General features: G+C 36.8%; 1 long non-coding RNA gene across 1 annotated transcript; it reads left to right on the top strand.

Moving 5' to 3' along the window:
* The first annotated feature begins 20,066 nt into the window (after positions 1 to 20,066).
* On the top strand, positions 20,067 to 21,095 carry LOC111192125 (uncharacterized). Its single transcript, XR_007425140.1, has 2 exons — positions 20,067 to 20,292; positions 20,382 to 21,095. It is a non-coding gene; the product is annotated as an uncharacterized LOC111192125 (long non-coding RNA).
* The last annotated feature ends 4,389 nt before the right edge of the window (positions 21,096 to 25,484 follow it).

Raw genomic sequence — 25,484 nt, 5'->3', positions numbered from 1 at the left:
AGAGATTATTTCTTTAATAATTTGAGACCGTTTCAAAATATAGAAAAAAAGATCCAAATCAGTTAATGAGTTTGTTTACTTGGGGCTTTTTCTCCCTTGGGTAGGTTTAGCTCAAACTTCAGTAGTACATTTGCTGCACCCAACGCATGATTGACCCGACCTTTGCTTAACAGTTGGGTAGGGGTTTTATTTTCTTTATCAAAATTTTGTGCTCTTTTCTCCCCCTTGACAAACTTATTTTCATTTAACTTTCTGCAAATAAATGCTCTAAATGATTTTTTCTTTTTGGAATTTGGGAGAAGTGTTTTGTGAAGTTTATAGAATAAAACTACAACAGTGTTCATTTTACTGAAACATACCTATAAATAGCAAAATCGGAGAAATTAATGCAGAAACTGAATCCAAAGCTGTATATATTCAGGTTTGCTGCACAGGAGAATAGTGCACCACCACTCCAGAGTCTAAACTAAAGCTAAAGCTAAAACTCAGACCTCAAACTGAAATTCATTGCTCATTCCAGCTGTCATTTCTTAATTACATTCCAATCTGAGGAAATGACTACCTGATAACACTTTGCTATTTTTATAGCCCCCTCTGATTCTGATTAATTAGAATTTGAATTAGCATTACCCGGTCTTTTCTATTAATTAGTAAAATGTATGAGAGAACAGATGCTGCCCAAACATTTAAATTGTGCCCTTACCTTTTTCTCACTCTGAAATTGTACCAAACATACAGTAATCATGTTTGTGCATTTTGGAGAAATTTAGAGTAGCTGAAATCATGCTTCCACAAGCCTAAACATTTGCATGCCTGTATTTTGAATAAATGACAATCACAAAAATTCTGAACTTCATACATTCTGAAATGTACTTCATACATTGGACATATGCATATGTTGTGTGCATACATAAATTACCCTACAAGTCTTTAGCTGTTACTCAATATTAGTCAATAAACTATATAATGACTATGCTGGCTAAATATTGTTCTTTGTTGACTGCTGTTACAGTGTAGATCTGTGAACCAGGATGCTAAAACTGATCACTGTAGAGCAGAGATTCATCCATAAGTTATATATTAGATAACAGTTGAAATGTTTGGATTTATTGCAGGATATTTTCAGACATATGGCTTTTCCTGGAGATTTTATAGTGAACTTATAAGACTTGTAATTTCCTGTATTTAGAACTGCATGTTTACCTTACACAAGCAACCAACAATTGATGGCTGGAGGGACGAATAATTTCTATCTTTTCATAAACATTTCTTTGTCTCAGGAGAAATAAAGCAGATCTCAATATTGCAGGAACACTGCCTTAGGATAAACAATAGATTAACATACTGTAAGTTGTAGAAACAAACAAAAAAAACATGATCTTCCCTGATTTCTGAGACATAGAAGAGAGTAACATACGTTGAATTAAGTACTAAATAGCCCTGCGTTTAGATGGGATTAGTTTTACCTGTGAAGGTGGAGTTTCTCAGTGATTTTAGTCCCATTCAGGCACGCTTCCATGTCTTTTACGAGCCATAAAAATAACCTTAGATTAGTTTAAACCCTTAAAAATCTCCATATGGGTAAATATTCCATCATGTTCAGAAAGGTGAGGGTTTTTATGGCCTTTCTGAAGAATGCAGGCACCTAAAAAGAGGAATATTTGAAATAGCAGATACCTGGCATCATTCTAGACTGTTGCAAACCTCAGGTGTTTTTTTTTCAATATAATCAACAGTCCATAATAGGATTCATAAGAGAATCAACAGTGAGCATTAAATTTAATTTCACTGCATAGGTGTGGCCTGTTTAACCAGGGCACAGTTAATTCACTGTGTGCAAAATGTTGGAACTCTATGTTGTGCTTCTTAGGAGCAATGAATGAGAGAAGTGAGAGGTCATATGACCATCCAAATTCTGTCAATATTTCTAAAAGGCAAGACTTCAAAGATCTGTCTCTATACTGGGACACACTGAGAAATCAATCAGTCGATCAGCAAGCACATCAAAACTCTGTATATATTTCTGTATGCTTGTTCATGATATCAGACCATCATTATTAGCTGTATCTATCTCCTATATGATGTGTTGATTATGAAGGAAAATGCTAGTCGTTGGGTCAGAATAATGCAGGGGAGGGTGGATAAAATATAATAAATTATAAAATTAGTTTTTCTGTGCCATAAATTTTGTGTCTTACATTAGATTTGGAAGGTTTAAATGTTGTAATGCATTCAGTTCCCAATAAGCGCAAGAAACATTTTTTTTTTGCTTTACTTTTCAACCACCGTTGAAGGGTTGTTTCAAGGCATTTGGGGCCCCAATCAAAATGAACACGAGCTAAAAGATCACTTACTCCGTCTTGTTTTTTCTTTTTTGGATTCCTGATTGATAACTCTGCTTTATGATTGCTGAAGTTTCATATTTTGCCAGGTGCAGGAATGACTAACCTTGTTGGCTGGAGCCCCCTTAAGGTGGATTCCCATAACCATGGCATTGTACTTTCCTTCAATGACCATCACAGAATTTATAGGGGGGCTCACACAGTTTCATTCAATTCATAACCAGCCATTGGCTGGGTTCCCCAGGCCAGCTTGGGGTCCTAGGCAATGGATTGGTTTGCTTGCCTTGTTGCAATGGACCTGTGTACACTCCATGATTCAATCTTCATTATACAAACAAAACAAAACATTAGAACACTACAAAAACACCTGTTGACACTAAAATGAGAGCACTGACTTGCTTAACATCTACGAAGCTGACAATCCCCATTTTTATCTGGTTCTGTAAATCATACTTCCATTGAATTATAATATATTTTTTATAGAAACTAGGCATACTGTAGTTCCACTGAGAGAGCTCCAGAAGAGAAAGCAGCAATTGAATTTCATAGCTGCTGTGAGAAGAGGTTAAGAGAAGATATTGTTTAATAATAATAATAAACACAGGCAAAAGGAAAAAAATATTCATAGTGTACCAGAAAATATGAAGGTTAGGTTGATGTAATTAATTACACATCTTCAATTCATGACAAACTCTAAGCATATCTGGACCCAAGTGCAAATAAATATAATAAAGAAAATATAATAAGAAGTAGCTTGACAAGCATATGCATTCAGCCAGTGTCGGTCAGTTAGTTACCAGAAGGTCTTGCATTTTATAACGGGAGGTTAATCCAGCTATCAAAAAGCAGTGCCAACTCCAATGCGCTCCACTGTCTAGACAGAGGCTGAGGGCAACAGAATAAAATGTAGACAGTAAGTGGCTCCCTCAGGAACGATACGAGTTACAGCTACTATTTTTCCCCCAGCGCCTACAGCAGCAGCAGGAGGGAGCCAGACCAATACCAGAAACCATCATATAACAACCTGAACAACAACACATAACACTGATCCCTGCACCCACCTGATGCAGCAGCACTCAAAAAGAGTCTGTTGTCCACGAGCCAATAGCAGTGCATTTCTTCTAAATGGCATCCCATCAAATACATACCATGCTTTTTTTTCCCTAATATCATAGTCTCATTTTACTTCTAATGAATCCATTGTATTCTAATGCGGGATGAAATGGAACAAGCCTACAACATATTCTGACCTGGGTCATCAAAAACAACAAAGTGTAATATGATCCTGAGTGCAGTGCTGTTTCCTTTCTTGTTGGTGTGTTGATAATGGGCTGAATGTAAAAGCTGGAATAATGGTGCACCTAAAGAGAGAAGATGAAAACATAGAATTAAGCTATAAAAGCTTTTTTTTTTTTTTTTTACCTGAGAATGAGACTATCAGTATAAGTTCCCTGAGAAACTTTTTTGGGGACCTTCGATTTAAAACTGTAAAGAAACCCAGCTTTGAACATTCAGGTGCATGCAGGTAAACATGAAGTGTAGAAATATAGGTACCACTTTAAAATAAGACTACCTTTATAAAGGGTTTATAAATGATTTTCAATTAGTTTATTAATGCTTACTAATTAGGTTGTAAATCCCTTAAAAATCATTAATAATCAGTTATAACACATACTTAGAAAGGGCAATAATATAGAGGGCTGTGTAATATAGGTACTATTTGGCAAACAGGTCATTGGTGCCCTTTCTACCGTACGTATGTGTTATAATTGATTATTAATGATTTTTAAGGCATTTACAACCTAATTAGTAACCATTTATAAACCCTTTATAAAAGGTAGTCTTATTTTAAAGTGGTACCGAAATATTTGACTCAGCCAACTTTACCATTAAATATTTTAAACCAGTTAAAAATGTATAAAAGTTGACATTTTCAGCCTTTTTGTGTCACAATCAGTACAGTACCATTCAAAAGCATGGACACATTTTTTAATAGTAATTTATTAATTTAATATTTTTTTTTGTAAATTTATCCAAACTATGAAGAAAAACGTCAGGAATTATTAAGTAAACAAACCAGAATGTTTTATATTTTAGATTCTTCAAAATAACAGCTGTATCATCATACCATGATATCATCTGTATCATATCAAGAGAAGTACTTGAATTTCTTGTCTCTTAATGTGTTTGAGAGCATCAGTCGTAAAGTTGTGAAGAGGTAGAGCTGTTATACAGTGAATAGCTCTATTTGAGTTATGTTCTAATCCATATAGTGTGAAGAATTACTTTGAAAAACTTTGAAAGTATCCTCAATTGCATTCACAAGACCATCAAAAACTTTAGGATGAAATTGGCACTCATCAGGACCGCCCCAGGAAAGGAAGACTGAGTTACCAGCTTCCTAAGTGCTTCACAGAGTATTTTGAACTATTTAACACTTACTACATGACTTCAGTATTAAATTACAATGTAGGAAAAAGAAAACATTGAGAAGAAGCTGTGTCCAACTTTTGACTGGTACTGTATAAAACTGTTGTAGTATTTCCAATACAAAATAATCATTATTAAAAACTGAATATCACAGTACAAAGATTTCACTAATAGGCAATATAGTGTTAATGGATCCTCAATACTTTATCCTAATGTTTTTCCCCAAGAAGTTTTTATGCTGTGTTTTATCACAGGTAACAGAGTTGACCAGAACACTGGGATAACATTAAAATCTATAACATAAAATATATATTTGATGCAATTGGCTGATGCGTCAAAAGTTGAAGGTAGCAATAAAGTAAGAATAGTGTGTAATTTTGTGTATAAATTCTGCCAAAAATATAGAGAAATATTCCCAAAATTCTAATATGACCCATAAATAGAGAATTTTTGCAGTCATATTCTGAAAGACATGGCCTTGAGCAAAGCCAGCAGTAACTTTACATTTACATGCAAAATAAGGGATTATCCTTTTAGTCATTTACAACCGCAGGATCTTATTTATATGCAGGATTTTCATTAAACCCCTTTTCTAAACTCTGAGTCTGATGCTAAAGAAAGCAAATGTGACGGCAACTGAAGAGAAGTCTGGAATTAGACATAAAACCGTTTCATATTACATTCTTTACAATGAAACCAGGAGACAGTAAACCAGCATGTCAGACAGGGTGAACTTGCCTTTCAAAAGTGGATTGAATATTCTTTTAGAGCCAAGCTGCTTTCTGGGGCACCATGCAAAGCAGCCCACCTTTCACACACCTGCCTGACACACAACCATTTAAATTCACCTAAATTCAACAATTCTTGTCTCTCTTTTACCCCTAGCCTGGAGATCTGAAGCATATATAAATCTGCGAGGAAAAAAATGACAACCCATGCTTCTGTTGAGGGACGCTTGGAGCTTTGGTTTTAGATACAACAGAAGTTGCTATATCTGATTTACTTGATTTATATTATCTCAACCCCAAAGACAAACTAACAAGAGTTTAAACAAATGTAAACTATTTGATATAGAACAGAATTGTAAGTTAAAAGTCTTAGGGGTGGAAGAATTGGAATAATCGCTGGTGCGCCTTATGTATGAATTCTATCAGTCAGGTTTTAAGTAGCAGTGGGCGCTAGCTCTTTTGCTGTTCAGAGGAGAACAGGTATTATCAGCCTGTAGCCTGCTGCTAACCCTGGCTAGCACTGCTGGAACAGCATTAGCATTATCCACTGACTGTGCTAAGCGCTAGCTCTTTTGCCATTCAGAGGTGAGTATATCGGACTGTAGCCTGTGTGTTTATCGTGTTAAAACAAGCTATGTAGCTATGCGGTAGCTAATATCTCCCTGGGTTACTGGAACACTGAGGGTCCCTCAGCGCTGTTGGGTGGCAGTTAGCTGCTAGCCGCTAACAGCTCTAGCCTTAGAGGAAATCTGAAAATCTAAGCTTACTGTAAATAAATTAAGCGCTTTACTCACCAGAAAAAAGTGTGTAGATTAACATGTGACTTGATACTTAAAAAAAAAAAAAAGAATTACATTTGTTTACTTAGCTTAGCTTTACAGGTCTCGCCCCCAGCAGCAAGATTTGCTGAAGTAGAAAAAAAACATGGTGACACCCCTGTTCCTTACTAGTATCACATAATGCGTCTTATAATCCAGTATGCCTTATAGTGTGAAAAATACGGTATGTAAGTGATGCTTATTAACATACATGGAAATTAAGTGACGTAGCATTGGAGTCTCCTGGTAGAATGTGCTTTCATTTATATGGATAATTGTATTCACCTTTTTCAAATTGATTCCAACATCTGTCACTGAATGAATTTCAGGAAAGAGTAACCTGCTTTTTTTGTTCAAAAAAGGTTAAATTGGAACAGCAAAATATCTCTCACAACTCAGAGTTTACTGTCAGGCCTGAATGTAGACGAAGATTAAGAAGAAAAAATGTAAGTGCAAAAAGCTGTTTCGCATAAATCTCTTCCAGCATTAAACTAAAGCAGTAGTTCCAAACATTCATTCTCAACTTCTGCCAGCTCCGTTTGTGGGCCTGAGGTATGTACTCAACTCTGACAGGAAGTGCCAGCTGCACTTTGATAGCTGTTCCAAGAGAGCTTCACGTTTTTTGGAGCCCCACCAAAGCATAAAAGAGGCTAATGAGCTTTGATAGCATCACTTAGCATCTAAGTCACATCGTGCAGACAGTGGTAACTTTTTTGGGAAAATCAGATTTATGTGTAATGAATAGGAAATTGGCATTTTTACAGAGGTGTGTGTGTCACTGCAGAAGCCTCTCCAGTTTAGTAATGAGGGATGAGAGGCAGGTGATAGCAAAGACTGCAGGCAGCGCTGCTTTTCTGTTGCTAATCCAATATTTAACATGCTAATCCCTCCTGCTGGGAATCTTTCCTCTGCAGTGATACACACACATACATACACCCAGAGAGAGAGAGACTGAAGTGAATTCACTCTAAACTTTTAAAGCACACTACTTTTTTGAATCACACTATGTTCATATGTTTGTGAACACAACTTGTAATCCATGTAATTTTAAGATGCAGCTGGCACAGGTGTGCAAATGCGCGCACACACAGCTTGTCTAGACCTTCTTTACAAGTAGTGTTGTACCGCTGGGTGCTAGCAATGCCGCCTCACTGCTGTGTTCTCAAATGCACTTCTTCAAAAAGAAAAATCTTATAAAAGGGCAAACCTTTCCATAGTTTCCCCAAAGATCCCATACTTCACCGTGAATGGATTTACAAAATTTCACAGCCAGCCAATCTAGCCATTTAGCTAAACCCGGTTCTCCAGCTATGACTTGATTAAGCCTGAACTGGTTATTTTCTCGGTTTAACGCCAAAACAATTGGGGGGTCACGTTAGTAAAGCCTTAGCTTGCTAGCTAGTTAATATTCTACCATGATAGCCACACTGTTAGCCCGGACAAGTTGAATTCACTTAAAAAAATTGAGGAAACCGGTTGCCTTAAAGTTAAGTAATGAGTAATGAAAACTTAAGTTATCATAACTTAGAACATCAAGTTATTACAACTAACACAATTAAGTTGACTTAACTTTTTTTTATTTCTGTTATACTGTACGTTGAGTTTACTCAATTTTTTTAAAGGCAGCTGGTTTGCTCAAACGTTTTAAGTAATGGGGAATGAAAACTTGAGTTATAAAGTTATAAACTTGAGCATAAATTAAAAAATCAAGTTTTTATAACTAAAGGGGAACTTGATTTAGTTCTAAGGTAGCCAAGTGGGAATCACTACACACTGATGGTGAGTGTCAAACTGTTGGACACACCCAGTATGCAAATAGATTGTGACAGAAGCCAATGGAAAAGAAGCTGTTAATGGCAACAGACTAAACTCAGTTATTATAAGTTGGTTCAACTCAAAGATCTCAGTTAAAATGTATATATGTGCCCACAAATGTTCAACTAACTCAAAGTAGTTGAGTATTGTTTCGAAATGTCCAATTTTATGTAAAACACACTTAAATCATTTGAGTTTAAACAACTTCTGGGTTTACAGTGGGTCTTAAAAGAGTAGTGTACAATTGCATGCTTAGCTGGAGTGTATTTGGCATTTTTACTGTCATGTTAACATTAAGTTGATGTCTTATTTGATATTACAGATTAATTTGGACACAAAGGTAAGTTCAGAACACTTTACATGAGTGTTTAAGACACTGGTTGGAATGTGAAGGTTGATGAAGGATGCAGTGGTCACGTAATTCGCCTGGACAGATAGATAGTTCAGTAAAGCTAGCTAACAAGTGAGTTTTCAATGCAGCAAACAAAGACACCAAAAAAAAGATTACCTAGCTACCTTCCATGTTGTGCACATAATTCTTTTAGGAAAGCTTGCACTTATTTTCTGCCCATTTTTTTGACTGCTTTCACCATTTATACAAGAAGGTGTGTAAGGTTAGTTGTCCACACAGATGCTGCCATTGCTTTTGTGTCAACATGGGCATTGCCAATAGTATAGGAATAGGCTGTGTAGCTCAATAAATTTTACCAACTTTTTCCAGCCCATATCTGTCTAAATTTTTCATCAATTGCTCCTGGTAACATTTTATCCCGCCTATGAATGGTATCACAATTCAATACTTTCAACTTGGGTCGACAATTCATGAACCATTTCTATTTTAATGATTAGTGTTTTTAAAATGTTATGCACAAAGAGAACCATAATATCTGAGCACTTCATGAATATACCCAAATCTGTTTAGCATTTTTCCTTTAGCCCCTCCCACTCATCAATCACTGTCTCACATCTGAGGCATTCAGGCTAAATTAATGTGAAATTCTCAGAATTCCTCAATATATTGAATAGTCTCCAGCAGGGATACAGGGGTTCAAAGTGCTTATTGATTTCCTTTCTACCAAAGTTGGAGTGCATGCTGTGCTCCATGCTGTCACTAGATAAAAGCCTTGCCAAGTATCTCTCATCTCCGCTCTACAAAAAAAAAAAAGTAATGGCTGAGCGATTTCCACATTTTCATGTCTCTCTCACTTTAGTGATTTCTGCTTTTCCTAAAACAGTTTGGTATTAGAAATGGGATCTAAAGTTCACTGATTCATGATACAATCAGCTACCAAGTCTAAATGCAGATTTGATTAAATGATTTAGTATAATTAGCCAGCTCTGATTATCTCTTTCTAGGACTGTCTGGGCTCAGTCTTTTCCCAAGAGATACTGACTGTGTAACTACATTAGCAATAGTATCAATTTATCCATTTAGAATGATGTGTGTATGATATGCAACCTGTAAAAAACTGGACAGTGCTCCAATCAGTTTTTGCTATTTTCCAGTTATTTACTATGAAGTTAAAGAGTAGATGATGGGTGTTAGTTTGAATATATTAGAGGAGCTCTACTGCATTTATAACCCTTTAAGAACATGCACTATAGAATTTAAACTTACCATCATTCCTTTAAAAACATGTTGAACATTTCATTACAAAACCAAAAGCATTAAGTATAGAGTAGCCCCAACACACCCTTAACACAACACCATATCTTTTTCCTCTGGTTTGGGTTAAAGCTGAGGGCAAAGTGTTTTTATAATTTAGAAGAACCAGATCATGGTTCAGTAACTCTGTACTGAGACCACCTCTTTTAGTAATTTGTTCTGGACTATGGTTTGCAGACACTTTTACACCTGCTATGTTGGTTTGTAACAAACTGAAAAGTTCTGACCAAACAAGGCCGATGGGAAACATCCTTAGACTTGGACTCTAATTTGTCACAAGAGGGTAACCCAAACAGGCAGCCTATAGAAAAAGACCAGTGTAAATACATACACCAGACATATATATATTTTTTTCTCCTGAAACAGAAAGATTGTGTGGTTAATATAATGCAGCAGAATGCTTTAACTGATTTTTGCATTCCATGCTTTAAAAGTCATGCAAAAATACTAACAAAAAAAAAATCATAACAGTCTGGCAGTGCAAGTACTTACGTAACAAAAGTGGATCTTTGAGGGCATTGTTTACTTGAATGATATTTGAGAGCTTTAATTTTAATATTAGATGTTTTTAAGGTAGACTACTGTGAGATCAAGCATTTGTTTGATGGCTGATGGCAGACTTTGAACTACAATAGACTAGCAGTATAAGACAATTTTATTAAAGAGTAGAGCAATTTATTCAGTCTTATTTTAGCGATTATGTATTTAAAAACCCTTGTGTGGTTAATACAGTGCAGCAGAATGCTTCAAATGATTTTTGAATTCTGTGTTTTAATATTCATGGATTGTCATAGTCATGGATTGATTCCAGATGCAGTGTGCTGGATACCAGAGCTACAAATACTAGAAAAAAAAAAGAAAATAAACAGTGTAGCTGCATGAGAACTTGTGGACTTTTGCATTATGAAACTATGAAGACAACCCTGGGTCTACAGTGTAACCAAAAAGCTTTGCTCCTCAGCAGTTATGCATTTTTCATATGCTTCAGATATAAAAGGACAGCAGTAGTATGTAACATAGAAGAAACAAGAAAGGAAATGTCAGAGCACAACAGAGGGAAGCTGATTATTTATGGGTGCAGAGCTGATAGTACCCCATCTTTCCTCTGCTCTGCTGCATCTTGTGGTTCCTAGCCCCTCTCCCCTCTGGCAGTCCTTCAGTAATTCAACTGTTCTGCTTCTGCTGAGTAGCCATAGCATACAAAGTTAGAGAGCATGCTTCACTTGAATCCGCTTGTTATACATCGCCTAAAGCCAAAGAAAGAAAGAAAGGAAAAGTAGTTATTTTTTTCATTGGTGTAGACTTGACTATATAATAGATGTGCTCCATGTTGACCAGCAACTGTCAGCACTGAAAGTACTGCACAGATGTGGGGTGTTTAAGGTTTAAGTCCCATAGTGCAAAGAAATCTAATACAAAGACTTTTCTGGTTTCGTCTTTACTCAAGAGGCCAACAGCCACAGTTTGCAGATGATTCATATCCAAAAAGTGAGTTTTAAGTTGGATAGAACCACTACATTAGGTTTAGGTTCAGGTCTTTAGGCTTTCAGTTTGTTCTGAAACAGAAACGTTGATGGTTGGTGTGGTGCAGTGGATAACACGGCATCATGTAGGAGACTGGGGTTCAAATTCCAGTCTGTGTGACTATTCCCACACTCTAAGAAATATAAGTACAGATTTGTACTTAAAAGAGTACAAAGCTTGTCGCTGGGGCTGTACCTTATATTAAGGTTCAAAAAAGTACCTTTCAGTGAAAGTACTTTTTTGTACCCATGGTTTTGTGCCAGTATAGATCATAAAGATTATAAACATTGTCATCAACTAAAAATGGCTCAAAAACTTGATGATACAAAATTGTCTGGCTTTCAAATAAAAAATGTGCAATTTAAATATATACTGTTCATTAGTACAGTGATGCAGAATACTGAATGTACCTTTTGGCTGGTTAAATGGTACAAATTTGTACTTATTGCTGTCAGGAAAGACATTGTACTTCAGAGGGAACAAATCTGACCCTGTAAAGACCAATATTGTACCTTTGAGGGTACAATTATAAAGAATGTACCTTCGAGTACAAAAAAGTACTCATATCGTACCTCTGTTTTTTAGAGTGCAATATACACCAATAAAAGACTCCTAACACTTCCTTAACCCACCTCTGTAATAGAAACCTTGTAAGTCACTCTGGAAAGGGTGTCCTCTAATTGCCATAAATTAAATGGGATTTACAGAGGATTTGGACCAATCACAGGAATTTGAGGCATGCTATCAGCTCTTATCCCTTTCATGCACACACCATTTCTTTCAAAATGTTTACTGATATGGAAAAATTACAAATCTAGAGATTTATATATTAAAAAGTAGACTGTGAAAGCATGAATTCCTCATATTATAAGCAGGTCAATAAATATCTTTGAATTGTCAGCAAGCAAATAAAGTGTACAGTACATGAAATACAGTAATAATAAAAGTAAGTATAATCTATCTAAAGTATAACTTTTTTCCACAGCTGGTACATAGTAAATCTGCCAGTGTTCCATCAACACTGAATGTTAACACTATAAGTTAGGCCAATTGTCCCACCTATTCAATTGCTTTTTAGCTGTACAGTATATCCCCCATCACAGGTGATGCCACAACACCAGGAGGGTGAAGACTAACACATGCCTCCTCCGACACATGTGAAGTCAGCCATCACCTATTTTCCAACTGCTGATGCAGCATTACCGAGTACCATTACAGCGCACTTGGAGGAAAGCGCAGCGGCTCGGTTCCGATACATCAGCTCACAGATGCCTTGTGCTGCGGACATCACCCTTTAGAGTAATGAGGGGAGAAAGTGTCATCTACCCACCCAGAGAGAGCAAGGCCAACTGCGCTCTCTCGGGTCTCCGGCAGCTGCTGACAAGCTGCATGACCAGGATCCGAACCAATCAGACCACTCAGCCCCAATACTCTGTTTTAATTTAAAACTAACAGCGCTGATTTAAAGCTGCCACTTTGTAGTGTAGACTTCCACAGATTGATCTGAGCATGTTTATTCCATCCTCCTACCTGAGCAGTGAAATGAATTCACAACCTAATGCATGTTTTTACTAACCTGAAAACCAGCACAGTTAATATCCCATAATATACACACACAAACATTTTAGACCTAGGTCTAACCAACATCTAAAATAACATAATATCCAGAGTCTGGATGAGGCCTCATTAATTATCATCTTTCTATGATAAGATGAAAAACACAGTAAACACCAAGGTCAACCTTTCCCCCAATTAGTTCACATTCAATCCGGGTTATTTTCCTGAAGACACTTTTACTGAATCGAGGCTTGTTTGTACAGTCTGGCCTCTAGCCTTGCTGGATTTGTATTAGCAGCCACATGTATTTGACTCTTCCATTTCATAACTTTTTTTTTATTGACTACATTCTCGTTTTAACTTAGTATCATAAATAGTTCAAATATATTATGCTGTATGAAAGGGATTTTTATATCTTGAAATTCCTTTAATATTTGTTGCTGTGTGTAAAATGTTATAAAAGAATTACACTCAAATTAATTCAATATACAATATTTTGTGTTCTATGTTAGATTTAACAAATCTGATTTCTAGCTCCTGTGTTCTGGCATTTGTAAGATACTGACTTGTTAATTATTAAAAATAATTGTAGTGACAATCAAATCGGAAGGAAGGTTATGAAAAATGAACAAGCAGTTGAATAATCTGAATTTAAAAATGGTGATTAAAAAGTTGTAGGATTGAGACCCGGGTTTTACAAGCCACCAGTGTTGGGCCATTGAGCAGGACCCTTAACTCAAACACTTGCTGCTTCCTGAGCATAGCAAGGGTATTTAATATTGGAATAGGTTAGATTTTATCTTTATTAAACACAGGTGGTTGCCTTTGTTAGAGCAACAAGGGTAATTTTCAGGACAGTCACTAAGAAGCACAGTTCAGTGGCTGAGAATAAACCAGTCTACAATACAAGATAAGAGCTGCTATGACATAACTCTCCATACAGCTAGACTGTCTGGGAAGACCATTACTAAAGAAAAAAACGCATCAATGCAGAAAATATTAAAGTGGGACAAGAGTTTTGTTATCAGAAGAGAGAAATGTTTGTTTAATGAAAAATGGATGATGAAAAAATATCAGGTGTCTAAGTCAACCTGTGTCCTATGCTAAAATAATAATAAAAAAAAAAAAGCTTTTCAGAACTAGCTATTTTATAGTAAGGTAATGTAGCATCACTACCAAACCTTTTCTGAACCACAATAACAAGTATAAAAGTTGCCTTTATCATGGCTGGAAAGAACAGATGAGAAACAGATACTTTATTAAATAAAGCAACAATTCACGTGGTTGTCAAAACAAGTAGGGTCAGGACCGGTAAACAGCAGCCAGAGGGGGGAAAAAAAGAACATACCATACATGGTTAACAGTCCAAGGGTCATACACAAGGGGGCAACAACAAAGGGCAGGACAATACAGGCAATGAGAACACTTTGTAGAGAGGAAAAGATTTAATAATCTGCGATGATTAAATGGAGTGAGGGTGTATATATATAGAAAGGTGAACAGGTGAAATCAATATTCTGGTGATTGGCTTCCTCAGTTTGCTTGCAGTGTAAAACCACATGAATGATTGGATTTTTGAGGAAATTGAGTAAAAGTAAAAAAGTGGCAGTAAAAGAGATAGGAATGTCTACATCTGTAAACTGTGATAATTGACAAATTCTAACTAGCTCCTAAAATCTAAATCCATTATACTAACCAGAGTCGTTTTAGAGTATTATTGTCATAAGTCAAAACATACTTTGTACTTAATTAAAAGTAGATCTAATTTACACTGTATAGTATATTTTTAGGTTAATGACAGTTTTAAGTGACGAGGACTAGAGGTACAATTAAATACACTTTGATTCCTGGGTATCCTGAAAAAGTAGACAGTCACTCTTCATATTTCTGTTCACTTTCTCCCCATTCAATGAATAAACACATGATAAGGACAGGAGACTATCATTACACAGAATGATACTTAATTCTTCTTTGGGATTCATTTATGTCATTTAATACCTGTGTGGAGGCTGCACGCATGCTATACATATCTTAAGGAAAACAATCCCTTACTTAATTTACAATTATACTTGATTGCATTCTTACTGCTTGTGACTAAGTGGATTTTAATTCCATCTACACTCCCTGTAACTTTAATTAAAACCATAATAGCCTTTCTTGATTGTCTAGTACATTAACAGCCAGTTATCATGATGCATAGAATGCTTATATAAAAACATATGAACAGTCATTTTTAAGTCCAGTTTCAATAAGGTCTGGGCTTTGATTTGACCACTTAGGTACTTTCACCTTGTCTTGCCTTTAAACCATTTCTGTGTATTTTTGTAGCTTGGCTGTATGCTTTGGATCATTTCTTACTGGACAACAAATCTCCTCCCAAGGCTTAGTTCTCCTGAAGACTAAATAAATAAAGATTGTCTTCTTGAATTTCCCTACAATGTTCGGCATTTATTTTACACAATACCTTCACAAGCCTTTCAGGGCCTGCTACTAAAATACATTCCAACAACATGATGCTGCCACCACCATGTTTCACAGTAAGAAAGGTGGGTGTATTTTTGGTAATATTCAGTGTCTTGTGTTGTGCCTACATGGTAAACCCTAGTATGTTAAGTCTGCTCAAATGAGTTAAGATTTTAAAACTGAGTTTATTTTAGTAATTTTACTCATGTTTTAGTAGTCTTTTCTTAAAATCATTCATTTCCACAAATTAGCTACAGCATTTAGAGCACAACTAACACAGAGTTACTGTAGAAAGAAAATGATGCTTGTTCTTACAGCCTACAACACAGAGGCCAAGCAGTTAATTATAATATGATCTACAAGGTAGCTCAGGGGGAACCACTACACACTGACTGTGAGGTATCAGAAAATGGGGGACACACCCAGTACAGGGGTTGGACAATGAAACAAACTGGTTTTAGACCACAATAAATTTATTGTCCCGAGGGACAGTTCTGGTGGAAACCGGAGAGTTGAGGTGCACATTGAATTCTGCCGTGATTTGGGAAGCCGTGGTTTTATGTTTTTTGGATACAATCGGGATTAGCACCCGAACATCCCTTTCAGACAGGTTCCTCTTGCGTCCACAGTTAATCCTGTTGGATGTGGTTGGTCCTTCTTGGTGGTATGCTGATGTTACCCTGGATACCTTGGCTCTTGATAGATCACAAAGACTTGCTGTCTTGGTCACAGGTGCTAATTGAACCTTCACACTCTGCTCTTACTTGTGCAATGTGCAATTAATGAAGATTGGCCACCAGGCTGCTCCAATTTAGCCATGAATCCTCCCACACTAAAATGACAGGTGTTTCAGTTTCATTGTGCCAGATACCAACGAAAAAGAAGCTGCCAATTGCAACAGACTAAACTCAGTTATTACAAGTTGGTACAACAAGATCTGCGTTTGAATGAATGTGTGCTCACAAATGTTCTTCCCAAAACTCAAAATAGTTGAGTAATGTTTAAATGTATTGTATTTTTTAATGTAAAACAGACTATTTATTTAAGTTGAAACAACTTATGGGTTAACAGTGACAAAAAGGTACATTTTGGTCTCATCAGATCAAGAAAACTTCTTCCAGGCGATCTTCAATAGATTGACTTTTCTTTTGCACTCTCCCATAACTACCTTTGACTGGTGAAGAACCCAGGCAATCGTTATCATATGCAGATTCTCTCTAATCTCAACTTTTAGCTCCTTCAGCTATAGTAGTATAGTAGCTATAGGTGTATTGGTCTCCTTCTAGCACGCTCATTAAGTTTGTAAGGATGTAAGGATGGCTGCTTTAGGCAGATTTACACATGTACTATGTATGTACCATATTTCTTACATTTCTTAATGATGGACTTTACAAAACTCCTTTTTAATCTATCCCTTCTGCTCTTCAATAACCTTTTTTTCCTAAGTTGCTGATTAACCAGCGACTGAACCTTTAGGACGGGTCTCTTTATACTACAGTTACTGCACTGCACTAGTGATTTCCATTTCACTAGTTGAGAGATTACTAGCATCACTGCCCTGCAAGGTGTAAAACAATCAAAAACAGCCATTATGGGTTTGATTAATACGGCAGGGAGTGTGGATGAAATTAAAATCCACTCCGTCACAAACAGTGAGAAAGGTAATCAGGCATAAATGTAAATTGGGCATGGAATTAGGACTTGTTTACCAAAATATATGAGCCACATGTGTGCAGCTTGCGCACAGATAATACAGAAAATTAATTAAACCCAAAGTATAATTTAGACTCATTATTGTTAGTGTAGATTATATTGTCTCCTTTACAACTTTTAAATTCTTATCTGTGGGGGAAATTTGGAAGGAAGTGAATGTAAATCTTGGCCAATGTCGTTTAGCTTCAGTAATATAGAATTAGAAGATGATTTAATTGAATGTTTTAGACATACAGACAGATAGGACAAAAGATTCCTCATTTCACCTCCTTTACCCCTTTTATGCTCCCTGACTCTTACTGCACCCTAAGGATTACTCCTCAGGCAGCACCGTGGCACCACAAGTAGTGCATGTGTCACACAGCTCCAGCTGAAAGGTCATGTGGTTGTGGGATTGATTCCTGCTCTGATCACCTGTCTACTTTCTACTGTCTGAGAGGTCAAGCGATTGAGGTCACTGGTCACTGTCTGTGATGGGTTTGGTGTTTTTATTGCAGGTTCAGATGTATTCCCTCAGGGTGCTCTGGTTTATACCTGCCTCCCATAAAAACGCTTCGTAGATTAATTGGCCATATTAAAATTTCCCATTAGATGTCATTATGTGGTTTCCTGTTATGAGCTCCTGATCTGGTGGAGGAAGGTAGTTTGTCCCACCGTTGTTAAACACGATAGGAAAAAAAACAGCCTGGATTATACAAAGCATTTGCATTATACAAAGATTAAAAAGTAAATTTTGGATGGATTATTACATGCAAAGCAAGGCGAACTGACTTTAATATGACAGAAAGGTATAATACAGGAACAACTGTTGGTTCCAAGAGTTTAATCAGTGGAATAATGCCTATTATAGCAAAAGTTTATATATATTTTCTGAAGGAAATACGAAAGTGAAAAGAAGACAAAGTTAAATATTAGACTAGATAAATGAAACCACTAGACCAGGGGTCGGCATTTAAGTTTGGCCACGGGCCAGAAATTTTCCAAGCCATTACGTGGCGGGCCACAAAAAAAATCCTGTTTTGGAAAATGTAATGGGATGGAGTGCTACAACCTAGAAGCTCTCCAGCCCAGAGGGTTGTTGAACCCAATTGCAGAACAGTTGAATTCAAAGCAGGTAAACCCAAGAAGAAAGGGAAAAATAAATAAATAAATAAACATGTCATAAACTCATAAACATAAACTCATGTCATCAGGGTCGCGGTCCAGTACACTACCGCTGCCCCGGCTAGTGAATTGGGACACTGGCGGGAAAAAAATGCCCTTATAAGGAGATAGGAAGCCCAAGAAAAAGTGGAAAAACAAGAACTAAAAAGTCACACCAAGCGTGACGAACAGGAAAGGAATGTAAAGAAAAGTTTGCAAGAGAAGCATTTTAGTTTTTATTTTTTTAATTATCGTTCACAATAGTTCAACCTCACGGGCCAGATGTTTCATCCTTGCATGCCACATCTGGCCCGTGGGCTGCCTATTGCCAACCCCTGTGCTTGACAGAAGCATCGAGTTATTGATCCTTAAATAATAATAACAAGCCAACAGATAATATGGCTTAAAACAAGTGTTTTGCTTTGCTGGTGGTGTTACTACTGTTTTAATACTGTGTAATTACAATTGTGATATTATAAACTGTTACTACTTTGGTGAAATAGCTTATTGCATTCTATTAGTGTTGTTTATTACTAAAATGTAATGCATTGTTAATACTCTTTTATTGTTCATTACCAAGTTAGTGTTGTTGTCACACCTGATACGGACATTGTAGTTCCTAAATCTGCCTTTCCACCTCCCATCAATGGACATGCACCTCTCCAGAACTACCATCCCCAGCATGCATCTGACAGTATGATGAATTCGGACTAGCCAATCACTAAACTTTCTCATGCTCATCATCCCCGGATTTCTAGAATTGTTTCCAGCTGTTACTAATTTGTGGGTGTAATATAAACCTGTTTTTGTATTGCTTTTTGCGAAGTATTGCCACTGTTTATCCAGCGACATACTGAGCATTCTCTTTCTGATTGTATTTCTGTGTATTGTGTTTGACTTTAATTTTTATCTTACTCTTTTTCTCTCTGTGTATACTTTTTTTATATATATATATTTTCTGTTTTTTTTTTTTTGTTTTTTTTTTTTTACTATTTTTGACTATGATTACGCTCTCATTGTTTGCCCGTAGACGTCAGTCTGTATGGTTACTACTGTTATTTCTATATTATTATGGTGTTATTACCATGTTATTTAGAAACTACCTTGTATTAGTTTTAGTATCGTGTTCTTATTAGATAATAGTCTGGATCTTACATTGGATGCAAGTTCACCAGAAGAAGTTTCACAGAAACTTGTGTTTTTTGCAGAAACACAAATGGAGTTGGACTTTTATAGTCTGCGGTTGCTGTCTTTCACTTTCCACAACACTGCAAGACATATTCTTCTTCGTTTGATCTGTGGATTTGGCTGCTCTGGTACTTTTTTATTTCCCCTCTATACAACATGGTGCTCTTGATATTCTTTAGCTCAGGGTCCATAACAGCACTGCCCCTGCATCTGTCCGAATCAAAGCAGGGTTATCATAAACCACGGGGGGTCTTCCTTGTCTCAGCTTCACACTCTGACTCTGAATAAAGATGTGTCTTGGTGTGGATCTATAGATCCTGCTTCTGAACTGCAGCTCTGCAGTGTTGCTGTAGTGATAATGGCATCCATAGTTTGGAAGAAGACAGACAGCTCTTGTTGCATTACCACTACAGCTGAACAGTATGATTAGATAAGATACTAGACAGTCCAGACAAAATATTATGACCACTTCCTTGTTTCTACACTCTGTCTATTTTACCTTTTTTAAAATAGCTTTATTGAAACATTTCAAAAGCCATTACAATTATTCATGTACAAAACACATATTCAAAACAAGCAATTTCATCATTTACATGTAAGACATTGTTATAAAACATATGTGATGGCATGGACCTTTATTTTGCTTTTTGCTGTGTTCCACTTCCTGGAGCAGCCATTTTGTCTCTTCCTGGTTAGGCTTATTGTTGCTGTTTTTCCCCCTTCATGTAGTGGCTAATTAGCAAAATGGTTTCCTCCATGCTCGGATTGGTTTAGGCCCTGTTAATTAGCCCCTTTGGCCTCCTTAAAGCAGACAACACATGCACCCTTGCTCTCCATTTCTGATTTGCCCCTCTAGCTGCTGCTGGAAGCTCCTGTTTGAAGCCAATGCTGTTCATGCTTTTAAGGTAATGATTACTGTTTTTAAGTACTTGATTAAAAGCTAATGTGTTAGTATTTCTTATCTTTTGTTTTTAATGACTGTTTGTTTTATTAGGATCAGTTCCTGACTATTGCCTTGATTTTATGTACGGTAGGCCCAGCCATTCGGGTTTTAAGGTAAAAACTAGTTCTTGTTTTTGTTCAAGATATTGTAAGTGATATTGTAAGTCTCTTAACAGTTTTCAATTTCATTTTTTTGTAGGACTGACCTCTAGCTAGCTGCTGTTTTGTAATTATTCTGTTTTATTTTGATTTGTTTTGAGATCGTTTTGGTTTATTTTGAGTATATTGGTTTGTTTGTTTCTGTTTTATTTGTTTCTTTTGATTAATATTATTTTGTATAATGTTTTGCTCAGTAGACTAAACTAGAGACTTTATGGGCTGTATTAAGTCACTGCCATCATAACACTTTTGCTAGTGGTTCTTGGAAGCCTGGTTAGACCTAAGAGTAACAATTAGGGAAATACTTTTGTCACTTTTTAAAGTGTGAGGTTTTAAGCTGTGAGATCTTTTGTTGGTATTTATAAACACGTGTGACTAATCAGATTTTTGGGTGTTAAATTTCCCTTTCTTTCTTGTCTACCTGTTTATCTCCAGGCCCCTTGGATGTGTGGATTTAAGCAGTGGTGTTCAGTTGCATAAAGAGCCCTGTGTTTTAATTGAATAACTATATTCTTGATTTGGTACCAATGTTTTAATGAAAGTAAAAATAAATGTGAATGAGATTTCTATTTTGTGTGGAAAATAAATTAATTGTTTTGGAAACTTGTCTCTTTGCTCAGAAGTGAATCATTTTACGGTAGCAGTGTACTTTACTGGGTTATTTCTATAGCCAAGGCCAAGTGATTTACATACTGTTACACATACATTACCATTTCAAATTTAAAGTGTTAAAATTGACCAGGGATATTTGTTTTTTGATCTATTGTCTTTTTAATTCGCATTTAATTAGCTTAAAAACCACACTAGCAGTAATTTGAATCTGGTTTATGACCATTTTACATCTGGTCTTCAGTTAACGATGCATAAAATGTGCCAATAAAAATCTTTTATAGTAGGGTGTAGTACAGTATCAAACATACCATATATATGATGGTGTAGTAGTCCATTGGAAGGTGGGGTCCACAGTCCTTAAGAAGTGACCACGTGTCCTTTGCTCATCTGCAATCAAGGAGCAAGTGCTCGATAGTTTCATCCTCTTGACAGTCCAACAGAGGGCACTCTTTGGTGGTCTCATAGCAGCTCCACCTTACAACAGCACGAACTGCCAACCTGCCAATGCTTATTAGCCACATTGTTTCAAGAATGTTTTCTGAAATGTCCTTGTAATGAAGTCTCCGAATGAGAGACTCACTCTCTGGGGGGCTTAGACACTTGTGTTGGACTATTCCCCCATATATATACTTATTTAAAACTTTATAAACATCTTTACTATTAGTATTGTCTATTTTACCAGCTCCACTATACGTGCACTCTGTAGTGTTCAGTCCAGCAGCAGCACTGACCCTTCGATCTCGGCACGGATATCACAGTTTCTCTCAGACGTATCCACCTCCAGCTAAACTTTTCCAAGACTGAACTTCTGGTTATACCAGCGAAACCATCTATATCCAACACAACTTCACCATAACCATTGACTCTTGCTCACCTTCTCTTCCTGACAAAGGTTGCAAAAGGAACCTGGGTGTTCTGGTTGATGACCAGCTCTCCTTCACACACCATGTGGCTTCAGTTGCTCAATTCTGCTGCTTCGTGCTTTATAACATCAGAAAAATTCCACCATTTCTAACCCAACAGGCCACCCAACTCCTGGTACAAGCAGTGGTCATCTCACGCCTTGACTACTGCAATGCCGTACTAACTGGCCTCCCAGCCAAAACCAACGGGCACATGTCACCCCACTGCTCATTGAGCTCCATTGGCTACCAGTTGATAATCGTATCAAATTCAAAGCTCTTACAATCACCTACAAGGTGATGACAGAACAGCTCCTTCCTACCTGCACTTACATCGCCTCGCTTTACCAAACATTCACACAAAGCAAATCCAGGCTGTTTTTTTCCTATCGTGTTTAACAACGGTGGGACAAACTACCTTCCTCCACCAGATCAGGAGCATCAGGGATGTCCCTCACTATCTTTCAGAAACTCCTGAAGACAGAGCTCCTCAAAGAGCACTTACTCTCCTAACACCTCTAACTAACTACTTCTAACCTCATTTCCTTCTTCCCCTTTTTTTTCTTCTCTATCCATTTTTTTTTTACCTTGAACTCCTATTACTCTATGTACATTATTGTTAGTGGCTTTGAACAAAAGCATCTGCCAAATGTAATGTAATGTAATTTAATTTAATGCAAGTACTGCTGTGTCTGATTCACTCATACCAACACAACACACACAAACACCTCATACACCACCGTTGCTGCCAATAAATGACCCACCTCCCAAATAATACCTGCTCTGAGTTGCTGACCACTAAAGTACAGGGTTGAATGAGGATGGTAAAGTATGCAGAGAAACTACTGAAAAACAAAGTATCCTATATCCTCCGTAGAGCTGAAAGTGTCAGTGTTCATAATATTCAAAATTCTGATTGGCTTGTGTAGTACAATAATGATATGCTAATCTGTTGTTGCAATATGTCTGGAATTTAATACTTGATGCAAAACTATTCATTTAATTTTTAGATTAATGAAAAGTTAGATGTCTCATTTGCATATTGCAACCTTTTTTTTTTAACAAAATCAAATGTTACAAAAGCCAATGTCTCAACAACAAGAAATAGCACGCATGTATCATGCAGGCTTAATTGGCATGTGTGAGGGGAAAATGAAGAGTGCAGCTGCTTCATGTTCCTAATGCAATCCAAATCATGAGTCTGCATCAATCTACTGACTTAATTACCAGTTAGCTGTAATTATCTACTGGGCTTAATGATAAGCCCAGGAATTAGTTACAGCTTGGATTTGCTCTGGATGTTCTAGAAGAGAGTGACTCAAGAGGAAGTCAAGTTTATTTGTTTTGTGCTTGATACAACCTGATCCAGAAACAAGATAAAAAAAAGATATGAACAATAAAGCCAAAAGGTGAAAGGTGAGAAAGGAACTTTAGGAGGGACCAGAACTGACAATGAGGGAGCCGTTCTTCTCTGATACTTATAAATTATGCTAATAACTGGTATAAAGCCACTGTTGCAAGATATTAGTTAATTGCAATGTAAGAGTATACAGACAGACAGACAGTGCACAGTTCAGGTTTTATACACTGCCTGGCCCAAAAAAAAAAAGAATGCTGAAAGAATGAGGTCAGCTGACTACCTGAATACACTGAATATAGACCAGGTTATTCCATCAATGGATTTTTTCTTCCCTGAAGGCACAGCCATATTCCAAGACGACACTGTCAGGATTCATGGGTCTGGAATTGTGAAAGAGTGATTCAGGGAGCATGAGGTCATCATTTTCACACATGGATTGTTCACCACAGAGTCCAGACCTTAACCTCATTGAGAATCTTTGGGATGTGCTGTAGAAGACTATGTGCAGCTGTCAGACTCTATCATGATCAATGCTGCAAGATCTTGGTGAAAAATAAATGCAACACTGAATTGAAATAAATCTTTTCACAATGCAGAAGCTTATTAAAACAATGCCACAGTGAATGCTTGACCCAATTAAAGCTAAAGACAATCCAATAAAATATTAATGTGTGTGACCTTTTTTTGGCCAGGCAGTATAGGGAGTAAGTAAGCTTTATTTATAAAAGCTCTCTTAACACAGCCTACATTGATCAAAGTGCTGTACATGAAAACATACAACCAAAACACAAGTAAAAGAAATCACTTTACATATTAAAATAAGTAGCAAGACATAAAAACATAGATAATATAAATAAAAGTGCTAAAACTAGTTTGAATAAGTGAGTTTTTAGAACGGATTTAAGAACAGAGACAGAGGTAGCTTGGCTTAGCTTCAGACAAACCCTAGGAACGGCCAACAAATTCTGCGATGATAATCTCAGAGAACGCAGTAAGACTGTGGAGGTGAGCAAATCTGCAATATAAGAAGGTGCCAGACCATTTAATTCTTTAAAAAAAGATTTTCTTTAATTTTACCAAATTAAAAACCTCTGGAATATAATTAAGAGGAAGATGAATGATCACAAGCAATTAAACCAAGCTGATCTGCTTGACTTTTGCACCAGGAGTGCAGGCATAAAGTTATCCAAAAGCAGTGTGTAAGACTGCTGGAGGAGAACATGATGCCAAGATGCATGAAAACTGTGATTATAAACCAGGGTTATTCTGCAAATAAATGCTCTAAATTACAATATTTCTATTAAGAATTTGGAAGAAATGCTGCCGTAGGTTATAGAATAAAACAACAATGTTCATTGTACTCAAACATGAACCTATAAATAGCAAAATCAGAGAAACTGAAGTGGCCTCTTAATTTTCCAGAGCTGTATATCCTCAGATGCTCTGTATGAAAAGCTGCTTTCCCTGAGCTTTGGGAAAATAGAGGCTCTCAGCCAGACTAATTAGGATGCCGGGGAGCCATATGCTTGCAGTCATGCTTGGTTGCAGAGTCCAGTCACTGCGCAGTTAATTGCTGAACACTGGGGACCAACATGCGGCCATCAGTCATAGTGCGTCTTCCAGGCAGGTGGATTAAACCAGCCTAAAAGCATCAGTCTCTTCCTGCCTGACTGGCTGTCTCGCTCTGTCCTCCTCGCTTTGATTTATTCCTAGTCGGAATTTGAATTGACCATCCCAACACGTTATTGGCTGGAAATGTGACAATTAATAAAGAGCATATATCCAACATTTTTTTTGTACCTCATGCTGTTTACTTCAGTCCAATTCTACTATTCTTGGTTTTACATTACATTATCCACAACATTCTTACTTATAATGAATTGTTACCCTGTTCCAAAAAATAAAATATTTTAGTTACAGTCCATTCTGATTGACCCCTGTGAAAATACTCCTCATGAATTCAACTTGGGCTAAAGTGTGAATAGTAGCTTAGGGTATTTACTTTGTTCTAGTATGAATCAAGTAATGACTTTCTAAACTTTTCACATAGGAAAAGCAACTTTGTTACTTTCATTTGGTCAGAGCTGTCGGGGTGAAAGCAAAAACAACAAAAAAAAAGTAA

The sequence above is a fragment of the Astyanax mexicanus genome, chromosome 17, assembly GCF_023375975.1.
Source record: "Astyanax mexicanus isolate ESR-SI-001 chromosome 17, AstMex3_surface, whole genome shotgun sequence".
Lineage (NCBI taxonomy): Eukaryota > Metazoa > Chordata > Actinopteri > Characiformes > Acestrorhamphidae > Astyanax > Astyanax mexicanus.
Note: the sequence above shows the minus strand (reverse complement) of the source record. Positions and strands in the feature narration are given on the sequence as shown.